This window comes from Bemisia tabaci, chromosome 2 (assembly GCF_918797505.1).
Source record: "Bemisia tabaci chromosome 2, PGI_BMITA_v3".
NCBI lineage: Eukaryota > Metazoa > Arthropoda > Insecta > Hemiptera > Aleyrodidae > Bemisia > Bemisia tabaci.
Window position 1 is genome coordinate 59,673,681 of NC_092794.1, and position 15,018 is coordinate 59,688,698.

General features: G+C 38.5%; 1 protein-coding gene across 2 annotated transcripts in view; it reads left to right on the forward strand.

Annotated features, from left to right (window-relative positions):
* The first annotated feature begins 3,963 nt into the window (after positions 1-3,963).
* Positions 3,964-15,018, forward strand: part of Cbp53E (Calbindin 53E) — a 147,556-nt gene continuing 136,501 nt past the window's right edge. The window contains exon 1 of one of the 2 annotated variants that reach the window (XM_072295972.1): positions 3,964-4,163. The gene's annotated coding sequence lies outside the window, so the exon portion shown is untranslated. Of the gene's footprint in view, positions 4,164-12,741; positions 12,888-15,018 lie in introns of those variants that run through there. The other variant, XM_019040935.2, reaches the window with a different exon arrangement.

Genomic DNA, 15,018 nt, shown 5'->3' on the forward strand with positions numbered 1-15,018 from the left:
CACTTATCTCGGTATGTGACACTACAGACTTCCTGTCATACTTTATTTTCTAAATGGGAAACCACTTGACGGAAGGTTTTAAAAACTGCCGTGATTTTTCCTCTCTTTACGAAGAAAATCCTGCAGGAACTTCAAGGAATGATGTCGATTTGTACTCTTTTATTAAAAGAATATAGGAGCTGAGATTTTTAAACACTGTAAGAAGTTTCAACCATCTGCTCTGCAAAGATAATTTGAATTCAAATCATCCTATGAATAGAATACCATGCATTCGGAAGGGGTGAGCACTTGAGGTTTCATTTGCCTGGGGAGGCGCCTTTCAAATTCACTGCCAAAGGGACTCTAGCAATATCTGGCAAATGGAAGGTACTGTCCTAGTCCAAAAAATGTAAAGAAAGCCTAACCACCCCCTGGGCTCGGTGTAGTTGCTGGATTTTTCCCCCTATTTCTGGATTATTATTTGAGGATGCCTACTGGATCTTAACTTTCACAGAAGACGGAGTTAATGCTGAAACAGGAAAATTTAAGTTGGAAAGTCTGAGAAGTGGATCCGTACCTCAAGAGTCTGAAGCTTCACCTTTATTCCAGCCCAAAGAGATGGTTATAGAAACATTCAAATTTTCAAAAGATGTTGACCTAGGGCAGCAGAGAAGGAACAAGCAAGGTCAAAGGTTCAACCCGATACAGGGAGAAATGGCATTGATTATTGCTCTGTTTAGAAAAAAAAAAGTTTAAAAACTTGCTTTGGATGTTTTTCACCCCTCTCAGGGAAAAAGAACAGATATAAATTCAGGTATCAAAGAAAAACAGTGACAATAATGGGCGGCGCTTCGTTCGAGGAAATTTTGAGTGACATTTAGTGCTCACAGCATTCATAAAAGCGCTCATAATGACATTTTTGAAGGTTTATCCAAACGTGAAAGACCATTAAAATCTTCTTGACATGACTTGGAAATAATTTCAATGAAATTTCAATGCACATTTCAAAGATTTAGGAAACCTGTGATGATGATTGATTTTAAATGATTATGAGCTTTGAGTTAGACTAAGAACAACACAAGACACACCTGAGCAGCCTGATTGTTGAAATTTTTTTTTTGTCGGGACGGCATGGATGACATAGGTTAAAAAACCGAGCGAGATTAGTCGGCTATGTCTTATCCCTGCTTTGTCGTGCCTTTGTCAGGTGGAATGGACAACATACTGTCGGAAACTTAAGAGGTGCTGTTAGCTTGTCAAAAGTTCAACTTGACATAGGCACGACAAAGCAGCGATAAGACATAGCCAACCAATCACGCTCCGCCTTTTAACCGATGTCATCTATGTCGTCCCGACAAACAAAAAATTTCAACAATCAGGCTGAAATCACATGATTCATTTTGTTCCCTATAATATCCGTAGAGGAATGGTAAAGGAAATCATTCGGAGTCCGATTAATACTCACTAGGAAAGATTTATTCACGTCAAGGAAATACATATTAAATCTTAATTTATACCTACATACATAAGCCATGGAAGAATTATTAGAGAATGACATAGAATGCGTCATCAGTATAAGTCATTAGATAATTTTTCTTGATCCATCGAAGACTTTCCCTTTGAGAAACTGTCATCAATGAGCAGCTTTGACCGCAACAAAGGACCGCTCACACTGAGACAGGTGCTCAAAGTTTCTACGCTAGGCTTTCAGGTACAGTAATACACACCATTTGTCACTTCAACGATAAATTTAGAGCACAAGTTGTTTAAGTAAAACCAGGAAACAAGCTTAATTTCCATCTGTATGCTGCAGTCATGAGATGCTGCTCTCGGAGAACGATTCCTGATGCAGACACTTGTAGATACAGAACTGAAATGTAAACTTTTGATTATTACCAAAGTAATTGTTTATGATGAAAAAGTAACACTGCTAAAGCTGAGACTTGAAGGAGAGGCACAATTAAATCCTCTTCGAGGAAAAAAAGCAGATCAGACCGACGAGCTACTTGGCTTCAGCTTCAACCATTAGGAGCGAAAGGAACAATGAAGAAACGCCATAAACTTTAGAAACTGAAGTGAAAAGGTATTAAGACGACACTGATTGAACGACAAAAAACCATTTTAGGTCACAAAAGATGATTTAAAATTGAAAATTTGTCAAATTTCAGATCGAGAACTGCTGGTGGCTATTTGCAATGTTTTCTCTTTGCAATGAAAATGAACACCCACGGTTGAGGTTAGGTTAGGTACAGCTTTTTTTTGAGACTTGATTCAAATTGAAAGTAAAAAAACAGAAACATGGTAGGTGTAATATATCAATAGCTTTGTAGTCGCTTAGAGAAGCACTTCAGAGAGGTTTCCACGAGAAATTTTCTTTCAAACTAAAGAAAATTGAGGAAAATTGCGAGCCAATCAAAAGCCGGGGAAGGCTGGTGGCACCGATGTGTTGCACCGGTGAAACCGATGCGAACGATGCACTCTGATGCTCCGCAGTCAGAGTTCTGCCCAAACGGCGCGTCATACAATGACACTTGCAGCGGCACAGTGGTTTTTCACGAAAAACGAGAATATCTAATTAAAAGCAGTTTCGAAATGCGAGTGAAATGGTAGAAAAACCAAAGGAAAACCCAGACCCACAAACCACAAACCAAAAACAAACAGCAATCATAACCTCTCAAATTCAAACGCCGCTATTATGTGTGCGCGTGCTCTGTCGGCACAGAGCTGAACTAAATCTGTTTTGTTTATTTTTGTTGACGCAACTCGGGCGTTTTATTCAAAGGTTCATCACCCATCAAAGGTTCTATTGGACCGCGTTAAGCAAAAAGGAACCAAGTCACCTCAGTTATTGCCAAATTTTATGGGCAATTTAATTTCTTACATGGACACGGGTGTGCAGGTTTATGTGCAAATTCCAGTGAATTTTCTGCTAGGTGGGAAGCAAATTCCTAATACATTTTCCAAGGCATCCGCACCAACGTTCTTTGGTGAAATATTAAATTGCCAAGTTACATTATCGTCACCTTCCCGGCAAAGTATCACAAGCGCCATTTTTACCGAAATTGAGTTATGAATAGTTCCGAAATAACGAGATGCATTTACATACGAAAATAATCATTTTTTTTACAACAAATATGTAGAAATATGAATAAAAGTCGATTAAAGTTGATGTACTTTCGTATCACAAGCGCCATTTGGGAGAAAAGTATCACAAGCGCCAAGTTCGGCAACCGCCTACCTTTCTGATTGTTTTACAATTTTTGTCACGGCAGTCTTCGGAATGACTTGAAACTAAATTATTTTCGCATGTAATTACATCTCGTTATTTCGAATATAATATTTTTTTTAGACTAAATATAAATAAATATTTAAAATACTCCATTAAAGTTGACGAACTTTCGTATCACAAGCGCCATGTAAGAGAAAAGTATCACAAGCGCCAAGTTGGGAATAATCGCTCATCTTTGAGATTGATTTTCGATATTAGTATCAACAACTTTTGGAATGACTTGGAGCGATTCGTCACTTTTCGGCCGAAGTATCACAAGCGCTATTTTTATTAAAGTTGAGTTATGGGTAGTTTTGAATTAATAAGATGCACTTACATACGAAAATAATATTTTTTTTAGATTAAAAATGAAGAAATATGGAAAAAACTCCGTTAAATTTGATGGGCTTTCGTATCACAAGCGCCAATAGATTCTCAGAGTGCCCCGAGAAGCCGATATCACAAGCGCCAATTTTCAAAGAAAAACCCGTTTTTTTAAAGAAATTTTATTAAAATTCGAAGCAGGGAGGTGTGCTGGATCTATATTTCAAGTTTCAAGCCAAACATCCGTCTTTTACGGTCGCTATTCAGTTTTTTGTGTCTCTTGAAAAGTTGGCAAAGTGGCGCTTGTGATACTTTGCCGGGAAGGTGACGAATTTGGCGATAGTTGATGTGGCCTGCTCCCTTTCTGCTGAACGCAGTCCATTTATAATTCGTGACAGTTCAGTGATTTCAGTGTTTTTCGTTTTAAGTTCGTATCGACGAATTCAACATCAAAATTTGCGGTTTTAGTCAAAAATATCATGTCTGACCTCTCTGATTGAATCGATCCACTGTGCGACGATCCAAAGCGCCTTCATTTTCCGCTTACGCATCACGGGCATCCATCAAGAGGCGTGTTAGTATCATTATCAAGGTAAGCTGTATAATATAGATTGGCAGTACCTAGCTATTGTGATTGGACTTCATTTTGCAATCAGGAACTAAAATTTTTGGCTCGTCCGAAAAACACTTATGTGTTTACGGGGGGTATTGGTACGTGCGTTGTGTTTAAACTGACCCAAAAGTTGTAGGTAGTTCCTAACTGTATAATGTGGTCCGATTCATCTCCATCCCCGTAAGAAAACAGCGAAGCTGGAAAAGTTCGACTTCTTCCGTATTCTCAGGCGGATCCAGCAATTTGGCAACACCGGATTTCCTCCATCTAAACCTATGTTAAATAATCGATTCCTGTCGGAGCACCCGGCCCTTTCAAGAATCGATACGTTACGGTATAGGTTTAAATGAGGGAAAAAACGATGTTGCCAATTTGCTGCATCCGCTAATGTCCGTATTTTATTCGCAACTATTCTTCTTCTTCTTTTTTTTTTTTTTTTTTTTTTTTTTTGAAGAGGAACAACTCATCTTCTTTTCTTGAAATTTTCACAGAGTTTTCTTCGCACATCGAAGAAAATACACCAAAGTTTTAGAGGATTGACGTTGAGTGGTTTTCCAAAGTATGACAGGAAGTCTACAACGTTGCAAACCGAGATACGCGGTCTGGAAGTTTCACCGTAGATATTCCCTTTTAAAGTATGTGAAAGAAGTACTGATAAAATATTTAGGCCCGGATTTACCTACTTGCCGCCCGTGGGCCGCCTGTATTTTGCCGCCCCCTTCTCATTCGTTTTGAAGCATCATAAAACAACCATCAAGTGAATATGTCGGAGGAGGAGGGGTGCATAAGACGCGGTTACTCGTGCTGGGCACATTTTTTTTGAAAGCCCTGTCAACACTAGTAAAAGTTCAGTTCCGGAAACCTAGAATCTCTGTGTGGACAAAGCCTTTCATTTATAAGAGATGAACGAAAAAATTATGAAAGCATTAACATGAAGGTGGTGTAATTTCTGCCGTTGCGCCAACTGCACTGTGTTTGGCGCAATGCGTGAAGTATCCCTACAGTCTTGTAGACGCTATGCGTTTCACGCCGCGCCGACCGCTGACCGCACTGTGTTTGACGCAATGCGTGAAGTATTCACGCAGTCTTGTAGGCGCGTTGGTAGGCGCTATGCGTTTGACGTCAACTGCTACTGACCGCACTGTGTTTGACGTAATTCTTGAAGTATTCATGAGGTCTTGTAGGCGCTAATATGTTTTTCATTCTGACCGGCGCACAAAGTAAAGCCACTTCACACGTTAGGTTAAGACCCGAACAATAAATTATTTGTCAATTACGGTATATTATTATTGCCTCATAAAGATACTCGCTGTGCAACAGCGCACCGTAGAAGCGGGGTTCGTACCTGAATCACCTAGATTCAGTCTAAAAGGAAAAGGGGGTGGGTTAAAAGTCGAGGGGAAAAAACTTCATGATATTTATGAGTGACCCTTCATTTTCAACTTCCTCAATGTTTAGCGAATAAACACATGTAAGTTATGTTTCCGGGAAAAAGATCCTTCAAATACAGCCGTGCTAAGGAACAATGCCGTATGAAAATTCGCGAGTTGCCAGATTTCCCTTAATAAAGCATGTATTTTTGACAACATTCATGCATATTTTGCCTTGAAATTTTCAGATATTTTAGATTAAATCGCGTAAAAAAATTTCTGAAAATTTCAGGAAATAATATTCACAAATTTCCCAGTAATTTTGGTTTTTATCGGAGGAAACTTGGCAACGTCTGAAGGCTCATACGACGTTCTTTCTTAGCACGGCAGAATACTCGGCCTGCACAGAAACCGAGAGGTGAGGCAACCGGCGCCCGACGGAGAAATATTTCCACAGCTGCAGTGGAAAAAAAATTGGGTAAAAATAAGTCTGCGGTAAAGAGGTGCAAAGCGTGTGAAAACAGAGCTGACAAGGAAATTGAAAACATGCATGGAAGCGTTGAGAATAATGGCCATGCGAAAATGAAGCATACAATGGGAGGGGGAAGGGGGGGAGCGGGGCCCCTCGCCGCGGCTTCGTATGATAATTGAGGGAATTGCAAAGAAAACAGTTGAAGTCGCGTTCCACGAACAGTCTCATGCAACGATGCTATTGCTCAATCCTAATGTGACATGTATGTTTTCCCCTCTAAGAAATCCGACCCATAATCATCCGAACCCGATGTGATGCAATGCGATTTCCTTTAAACACCCTTGCTCACAACGATGAGGGACGGAGAATATATGGTTAATGCTGCCGTGCTAAGGAAGAACGTCGTAGAAACCACCAGACGTTGCCGAATTTCCTCCGTTAAAAAGCGAATTTTCTGGGGAATCTGTGAATATTTTTCCTTTACTTTTACAGGGCGCATTGTTCGCGATTAGACATTAATTATTTGAACATATCAAGAGAAAATATTAAGAATTCCACTGAAAAATAAACATCCAACTGGACGAACTTTGCACTGAAAAAAAAAATTCTCGGCGTTTTTACCACGGTCCGTTGGTACCTTTACCATCTCACTTTTTTTACCAATTATTGGTGATTTTACCAAGACAGACTGATAAGCTTACTTATAAACCGGTATTTTTACTGTTTTTTCCAGGTAAGAATACCACTTTTATTGATAATCAATTCCCGGTAACTTTGCCATTTTATCTCGGTAATTCTACCAAAGTCGATCAAAAATATTGGCGTTTTTACCAAGGTCCAGTAAAATTACCGAGAAACTTCAATAATTTTACCGAGATTTCTCGGTAAAATTACCAATTCCATAAATGGTAATTTTACCAAGAAAAAACTTGGATGAAATAGAACCCTGAATTCTTGGTAATTTTACCCTTTTCTTAGTAAATACACCGAGATTTTTTTTTTCAGTGTGGCAACTGTCAAATGTACGTACGGCGTTTTTACCTAACACGGCAGAATAGGAGTATCTTCAAAAATAAATATCTGCCTGGTACCCAGTGGCGTGGCGTGAATTGCGATATATCGATTGTTACGCCATTTAAACCTATGGAAAAGGATCGATAAACGGGGTGTTCGCAGCGAACACCTTAATAATCGATTCTTTACCATAGGTTTAAATGGAATAACAATCGATACATCGCAAGTCACGCCACGCCACTGATGGTACCCGAGTTTCATTTGTTATCGCGGACGTGCTAACCACGCGCATTTTTACTGAGTGTTCTCCGTTCGTCAAATTGTATTATCTCAACACTTCAAAACTATTTGATTTGTGCGTTGATCACCAGAGACCACGGTATTACGGACACCCGAAGATTCTCCCATAATGTAAAAGTCTCCGAAAATATGAGATTGTTGTATGTTGTATGAGATCACAATCATGAATCATCATTTAGCGAAAAAGTATGGTGATCCTTGAAATGAAGGAATGAGATCTAGAGAGGCTTAATGGTACATTATGATACGTCAAAATTTGATACGTTTTTTGGTAGTTGGAGGGGTGGTTATGAGGAGCAATTTCGTATACAATAGCGTACATGCCAAAAAAATTAAGTTTTAATGACTGCATGAAACGAGAATGTGGGTCATCTGCGAGCTAATTAACTGCGTAACTGCTTGGAGCGCCTGCAACCGGGCGGTATGCGCTTCCCACTGCTAATTGTACGTTCGTAGCGGAGCATGAAATAAATGAAAGAAGCGCATACAAGATTGGAGATTTTAAACTAATTCACTGTGCTGAACAATTTGAGTTTTCTTAAAGCTTAAGGTACTTTTGCCGTGCTGTATCATTCATAAAGTTCAAATTTTCCGAAAACTAATTTTACTATCATATACCTGAGGAAGGGTTTGAGGGCGCTGACTACTCTCGAAGATTGTGAATTACAGATTTCCTACTGTGCTTATTTTGATTTTCGATCCGTTTTGAATAAGGAGCAACTCTTCCCTCTGCTCTGGCAAAAACTGAAGACAAATATTAATTATTGCTTGAATCGCTAATATTCCTCGTTCTTGCAGGACTCGCTGAGAGATAATGCCGCATCGGGGTCCTAAAAGTATGCAGGATAACCAGATGAGAAACCCCAGACCAATGAAGAATACAAAATGAGCAGAACAGAAAAAACGTAGGGATAAGCCCAAAATATTAACAAACAGGATGAAAAGGAAGAGAGAGAGATACGAGTATTCAACCATTCTAATTTTCATAGTCTAGTCATAGCAAGGGATAACTTCATTTGGTCCTTTTCGCGATTGTGAATAGCCTCTTATAGTAAAAGAAGCAATTGAAAGAAAGAAGAAATGCTGTAGTTCATTCAAAACGTTTCAATTATTTTACGTTCTAATAACGTAAAAAAATTAACTTTAAAAAGTAGAGGAAATGCTGTAGTTCATTCAAGACGTGGGCGGAAATAACTGAGAATAGCTTTGGTCGGTTCATCAGCCGACACGACATTGACTGTGACGCCTAAATGTATGCAATTACGGCTGCTCTGTAGATGTCTGTGTTGCGAACCCCACAACAGAAAGCGCGGGCAGGGTAAAAATGGACGTATTTCTGTCAAACGGAACTATGTGCATTATGACATGAGCCCTAAGACCCATTAGAATACACGCATAGCAGGGCTCACGTCGTAATGCACATAGTTCCGTTTGATAGAAATACGTCCAAATAACAACCACGGACTTGGGCACCGAGTCTCGACGTCCAACTTTAATGGAGTACACTGAAAAACGTCCAATGAGAGAAGTTTAGCTGCAATCTAAGCGACGTAACCTATAAATTTAGTGTGAAGAGATGATTACCTCTGATTGGCGGACGGTGCCCACCCATTCCGGTAATCGACTGGAGCCAAAATTTTTAGCTCTCGTGCGATATATTACGGCTTTTTGACGTTAAAACAAATAATAATTGGATTGCATTTTGCAAAAAGGAACCACTAGCATTGCATAATGATGCTAAGATTGTGCAACTTCATATTTTGCAATACAATTGCGGAAATCGTGAAAAACTATGAAAAGATGGTAATTTTTGTCTTAAATTTACAGTTTTTAGCGAGTAAAATAGAAACTATTAATGGATAATCGGGTTTTTCCTCCAAGACAAAAGAAGTTGCACAATCTTAGCAACATTGCAATGCTAGTGGTTCCTTTTTGCAAAATGCAATCCGCAATTTGTCGTCGGCAAAATTTAAAATTGGGTATTTATTGCGGAAAAAATGAATCGGGAATGAATGCCGTTCATTTTCATCAGCCTAACCTCATTTACTGAAAGTTTCAAGTTATGAAATTGTTTTCTAAATTAATAAATTTCTTCGTCTCGTTTCTCCTAGAGATTATGGTGACCCAGCAATTTTTATTTTCTGTTTAGTAGTGTTTAGGGCAGATTAGTAGCGTATTTAAAAACATAACTCTTTCTCGGAAATCCTCAAAATTATGGACAACTGCTTAAAGTGATTCGTCCCCGGTTCGTGAGTGGTTTAACTGACGCGCCAGTATCTTTGTGCCTTACCAATGCGACGGAAGATTAAAATTGAAGCAGCCTACTCGCTAGCCTTGACGGTTTTCCTTTGGCATTTTTGCAGTTGATGGCCGCATAGTAAGAGTGTGCTCAAGATACACTGGAAAAAAACCACATTGGATCTAGAGTCCAGACTCTTAAAAACATCGACAAGTAAAAATACTCTTGATTCAATCAGATTTAAGCTAAGATCAAGAACCAAACCTCTTAATTTGAGTGGATTTCCTTTTGATTTAAGCTTAAATCTGCTTGAATCAAGAGTCCTTTTTCTTGTCAATGTTTTCAAGAGTCTGGACTCTAGATCCAATGTGTTTTTTTTCCAGTGTAGGATTATATTTGGTAAATGTATAATTTTTATAGGAGGCTTAAGAATACACAAGTGATAAGGAATATAACAAAATATTAGGAATTTGAATCAACAATAAAATTCAAGAAAACACAGTAAAACTGTTTGTAAAAAATTTAAACAAATCCAGGACGATTTAGTCCATCACACTCTCATTTCCAACTGGAGAAAAGCTATATAAATGAAACATTACGGCAATGAGATGTCCGCTCACCTGTCGCATTATCTAGTACTATTGATCAATATTTCATTGATATCGTTTCCAAATTCTTTGCGACACGACGATCCCGGTATCGTAACTTAGCAGTTGTGAAAACGCCTTCAATTGGGGCGTGATACCTCACGCGTTCCGGAAGGCACGAATAGTTGTATTGTTGCGCCTTCCCACTGTCATTGAACTCGGATTTGATGTCAGAGAAGGATGGATACGGTTCTTTTCAATTATTGTACTTCATTCTCATTGAGACAATTTACTTTCTGTGCTGAGTTACTGTCTTTCGTAAATTCTTTCGGCAGGAAGAAAGTTTTAGTCTTGATAATTTTTGATACGACCTGTTTTAGGTATGCAAAGCGATTTATGTTCATGCATTTTTTTTGACAAACATTGATGAGTATATTTTTTGCAAGTAAATCGTTCATTTAATCAATACTACTATACGAGTGATAGGAAGTTTTGCCCGTCTTGAAAGATGCTGTAAATTGACGAAATCTAAATGTGTGATTTAGCACAACCTCGTTGAGTGGCAGATTAAAATTGAGTTCATTAAAAGGCCACAATATTAATTTCAACTTGATCATATGTTACGTTGACTAATTTATGGGTTAATGTTTTATACAATGACAGTTATTCTTTTCAGGTAAACTTCAGTTTTTTTGGCGAGCAAGTTTAAATTATTATTAACGATCACAGAGAACACCGGTTTCTCAATTCATGATTGATTTAAAAGTTTAAAAGAAGATTTTGAACCCTTAGATGCCCAGTATTTGCTTATAAACTGAGTCCAAAGTCCAATATATTGTATTCGATACATCAAACAGGTGAGATTGTATCGATATAGATTGGTTCAAAACATAAACATAGCCTCAAAAGCCAATTCAGAAATCTGAGGGAGCGGGTCTTTTGAAATAGATTTTTTATTCTTTTGAGTACCAAATGCCAATGCAAAGTGAGATCATGGGGAATTTTCTCATTTTCAGCTTTTCCAACTCAATCCTAACGGTTTTGTTTGAGGTTATGTTCTATAGTTTTGAACCAAACGATACATCGAACCACTATCGAATACGGTCTATTCGGGTCAAATTAACCCGTATTGGTGACGGCGCAGGGATACAACTATTCGTGCTCGATGGATGTCCGTGTTGTATCTGCAAAATTGAAGGCGCGATGACGCGAGGCGTAAACTCGAATTGCCTCGCTCTGGGCTGCCTTTGAAGTTTCGCTCAAATTTGGGAGGAGAGTTAAAAAAACAAATCCAGAATACGTTTCTCCTATCTTCGACCGCTTTGATCCTCGATTTTTTTCTTTTTTTAAAATTCTTTTTTATGATGTATTTATAGACCTACATCTAAAGCTCGTAGGCACCACACCTCGCGGGGCACGTGCCACCAGCAAGCCTTGGGTCGATTAAACACGGTTTGAGCATCAAAAGGTCAATCAGTTCACCATATTGAACATGAAATTCACAGTGAAGAGAAGACAAATCGATGGTGCAATTTCCGAACCACTTTTCTCATTTGCGGTGTTCAAAAATCTGCGCTCCTGTTTTATTTTTAAAGGGAAACAAATCAGCATCTTCTCTTGAAGTCCTCAGAATTTGCTTTCCACAGAGAGGAAAAATCACCAAATTTTTTGAGAATTGACGTTGAGCAGTTCTCCATTTAAACAAAAAAATATAAGTATGACAGGAAGCATGCAACGTCGCAAACTGAGATACGTGGTTTGGGAGTTTCACCAAAAGGACGCTTTAGTGTTTTTTTTTTTTTTTTTTTTTTTTTTTTTTTTTTTTTTTTTTTTTTTTTTTTTTTAAAGTTATTTGAGGTCTTTAATCCATTTGAGGATTCTGCAACCTTGAATGAGCATCGGGTGAGGGTCAGTGCACATTCATGCTCCAGGCTTTCAAATTTTCAGGGATTAAGGTCGAGTGGAATCTGATTCTGCTGATCCACTCGTCAGTTCCATAAAAATGTGTCGCCACCACCGGGATTCAAACCCGAGACCTATTGACCTAGAATCAGACGCGCTGACCACTAGGCCAACCTGGCCAGCTGCTTTAATGTTTCTTTCCTCATTCAGTCGAGGGACCAAGAAGGCCCAAAATGTCGATTTCGGATGTTGCCTCCCGTTCCTTGTAGAGGAAGAAAAGAAATCGCGTTGACCTCACCCCAAAATTTCACTCCAGGGGTGTGGCGAAAAATTATCAGTATGGACGGCACCCGACACCCTCCCCCCCCGCTTTCCTAGCTTCGGTCCCGGATGAAACTAAATGTTTTATGACCTATTTTTCCTATAGAATGCACCCTACTTCCCTCGGCCTCGCAAGAATTAAACCCTTTTATTCCCACGCTGGTGAGGAGTATGCAGAACTGCTTCAAAAATCAGACTACGTGGCGTGTAAAATAAATGAACGGACGGGATTTAGAGAAATTCAGGAGGAAACTTTAATAGGAGGACAGATTGAGGAGTATTCTTTCAGAAAAGGGATGATCCAATGGACGGAAGGGGGTGGAGGGGGGGGGGGGGGGCTGCGGACGCATGCACCGCAGCGGTGGAGAGCTTAGCTGTGCCCCAGCTAGAACAACCGTGTTTCAACCCTGTGTAGTTCCAGTGCGCCCTCTCAAGTGAGACGTGCTTCCCGACCTTCAATTTCAACCACATCAACCGCGAACTTTCCGAGCAATCCAGGTAGTTCTAACTTTTACCATTAAATTCAAAATCGTTGTTCATTTGAATACTCTAAAATGCTTTGCCTTTTTCAGTTTTTTTCCTCTGTTGAAAAATCCCTTCCTTTCGCTTGAAATACCTGCATTTTTAAGAATACAGATCAATTTACTCGAAATATTCCCGCGAGAATTCCGAGCGATCCAGGTAGTTCTAACTTTTACCATTAAATTCAGAATCGTTGTTCATTTAAATACTCTAAGATGTTTTGCCTTTTCCAGTTTTTTTCCTCTGTTAAAAAATCCCTTCCTTTCGCTTGAAATACCTGCATTTTTAAGAATACAGATCAATTTACTCGAAATATTCCCGCGAGAATTCCGAGCGATCCAGGTAGTTCTAACTTTTACCATCGAATTCAGAATCGTCGTTCATTTAAATACTTTAAAATGCTTTGCCTTTTTTCAATTTGTTTTCTTTTGAAAATTCCTTTCTTTCACTTAATATACCTGCATCTCGGAGAATATAGGAAAATTCACTCCAAATATTCCATAAAATTTTCTATTCTTGCGAATGCTTTGAGTAATCATCGAATTTACGTGCGGGTTCCTCTAGGTAAACGACTTGAATGCGAATGGAACCTGCAGAGATTAGTTAATTGCTGATATTTCTATTCTTTTTAACGAAACGCGAGGAGAATCATTTTTCTATTTACATCATTAAAAGGTTCAAAGTGGTCCGAATAAATTTTTATTATTTTTTTTCTTTAAATTTGCCCACACTAGATACTAAACGTTCCAATTTTCAAAGAGGAAAAAAACGCGCACACAAACAAAAGAATCTTGCTTCATTTGTATACATTTTTTTAGATACTAGCTTTATATAATTGAAAATGCTTTGATTTTTACTTATCTTTCCCAACTGTCACTAACCGACCGATAATTTCATAATGTCCTCGTCGATTTTCACAACTTCTCAGGATCAACTGGACTTCACTTATTTCAAATGTGATTAATCAGAATAGGGATATTTGTAAAACATCGCACTTCTTTACTGCTACAGCAGTTACGGGTGCCTCCATTTATAAACACTTTTTTACGCGCACTTCTAATTTCAATACATCAATTTGATTCATTACTGAAACAGTTTGATTCGAAGCATTTCTTCTTTCATGCACTCTTTTACATGCGGCTCTTTCGATGGTCCCACAATTTTTTTCATCCGCAATTTCTATTTCGTGATTCGGCCCTCGAAATCACTGAACTTCACTGAACTTCACTGGGTACCTACTCCTGCCATAATGCCTTTAATATTCACAAAGCCTTAAAGCCTTAATGTTGCATTTAATTCAGAAGCGTTGTTGAATGTCTCCAGCTAGCTTTCACGAGACTTTAAAATGTGAAAGATCACCAGTTCGGCTTTTGAAAATTGTTCGTAAAATTTTGGTTGATTTTTCATTGAAAAGTTCAATATTAAAACCATTCGAATGTAATAATTTTGTGCCTCGGCTGTCTTGTAGGAGAAGGAAGTTATGCCATCTCAAGCATCCTGGGCGTGATCTTAAAATTAGACGCAATTGCATTTTCTAGTCATTATGGATCCTCATTTTATATTTTGCAACAGTCCTCACTAATCAATTGGAAGACGGCAAGGGTTTCCAAAAATTATTTAAGGCAATTTATTTATTCAAAGGCAAGAAGCAGAAAAAAATTATCAAACAGCATGACGCAATAACGGAAACAAGAGGAAATAAAAGCGAAGCGAAAACTTAATAGGGAGACGCCTTGGCTAGTGTGTGCGTAGCGATGTTTAGTCGTAACTCAGGCGAAAGTATTCAACAGCATTGAAAATCCCATGATGACCCTAATATCTTTCATGATTAAAATTTTCACTGCCTATTAAATTTTTATTTCGTAATCATGATTTTAATGACCGGAGATGAGGTTATACTCATATTAGACTTCTCGCTCATTTTTAACAATTTTAGTTGATAGCGCGACAGGAAATATTTAGGGCATAAGCCGAACCTTTCTGTTCTTATTTGTGCGCTCTCACGTCACCTGTGTCAACAAAACAGGGTATAACTTTAAATTTCGATTTATATATTTTGATTTGCCTCTGTTGTAAAATGCTGACACATTCGCACAATATAATGTAA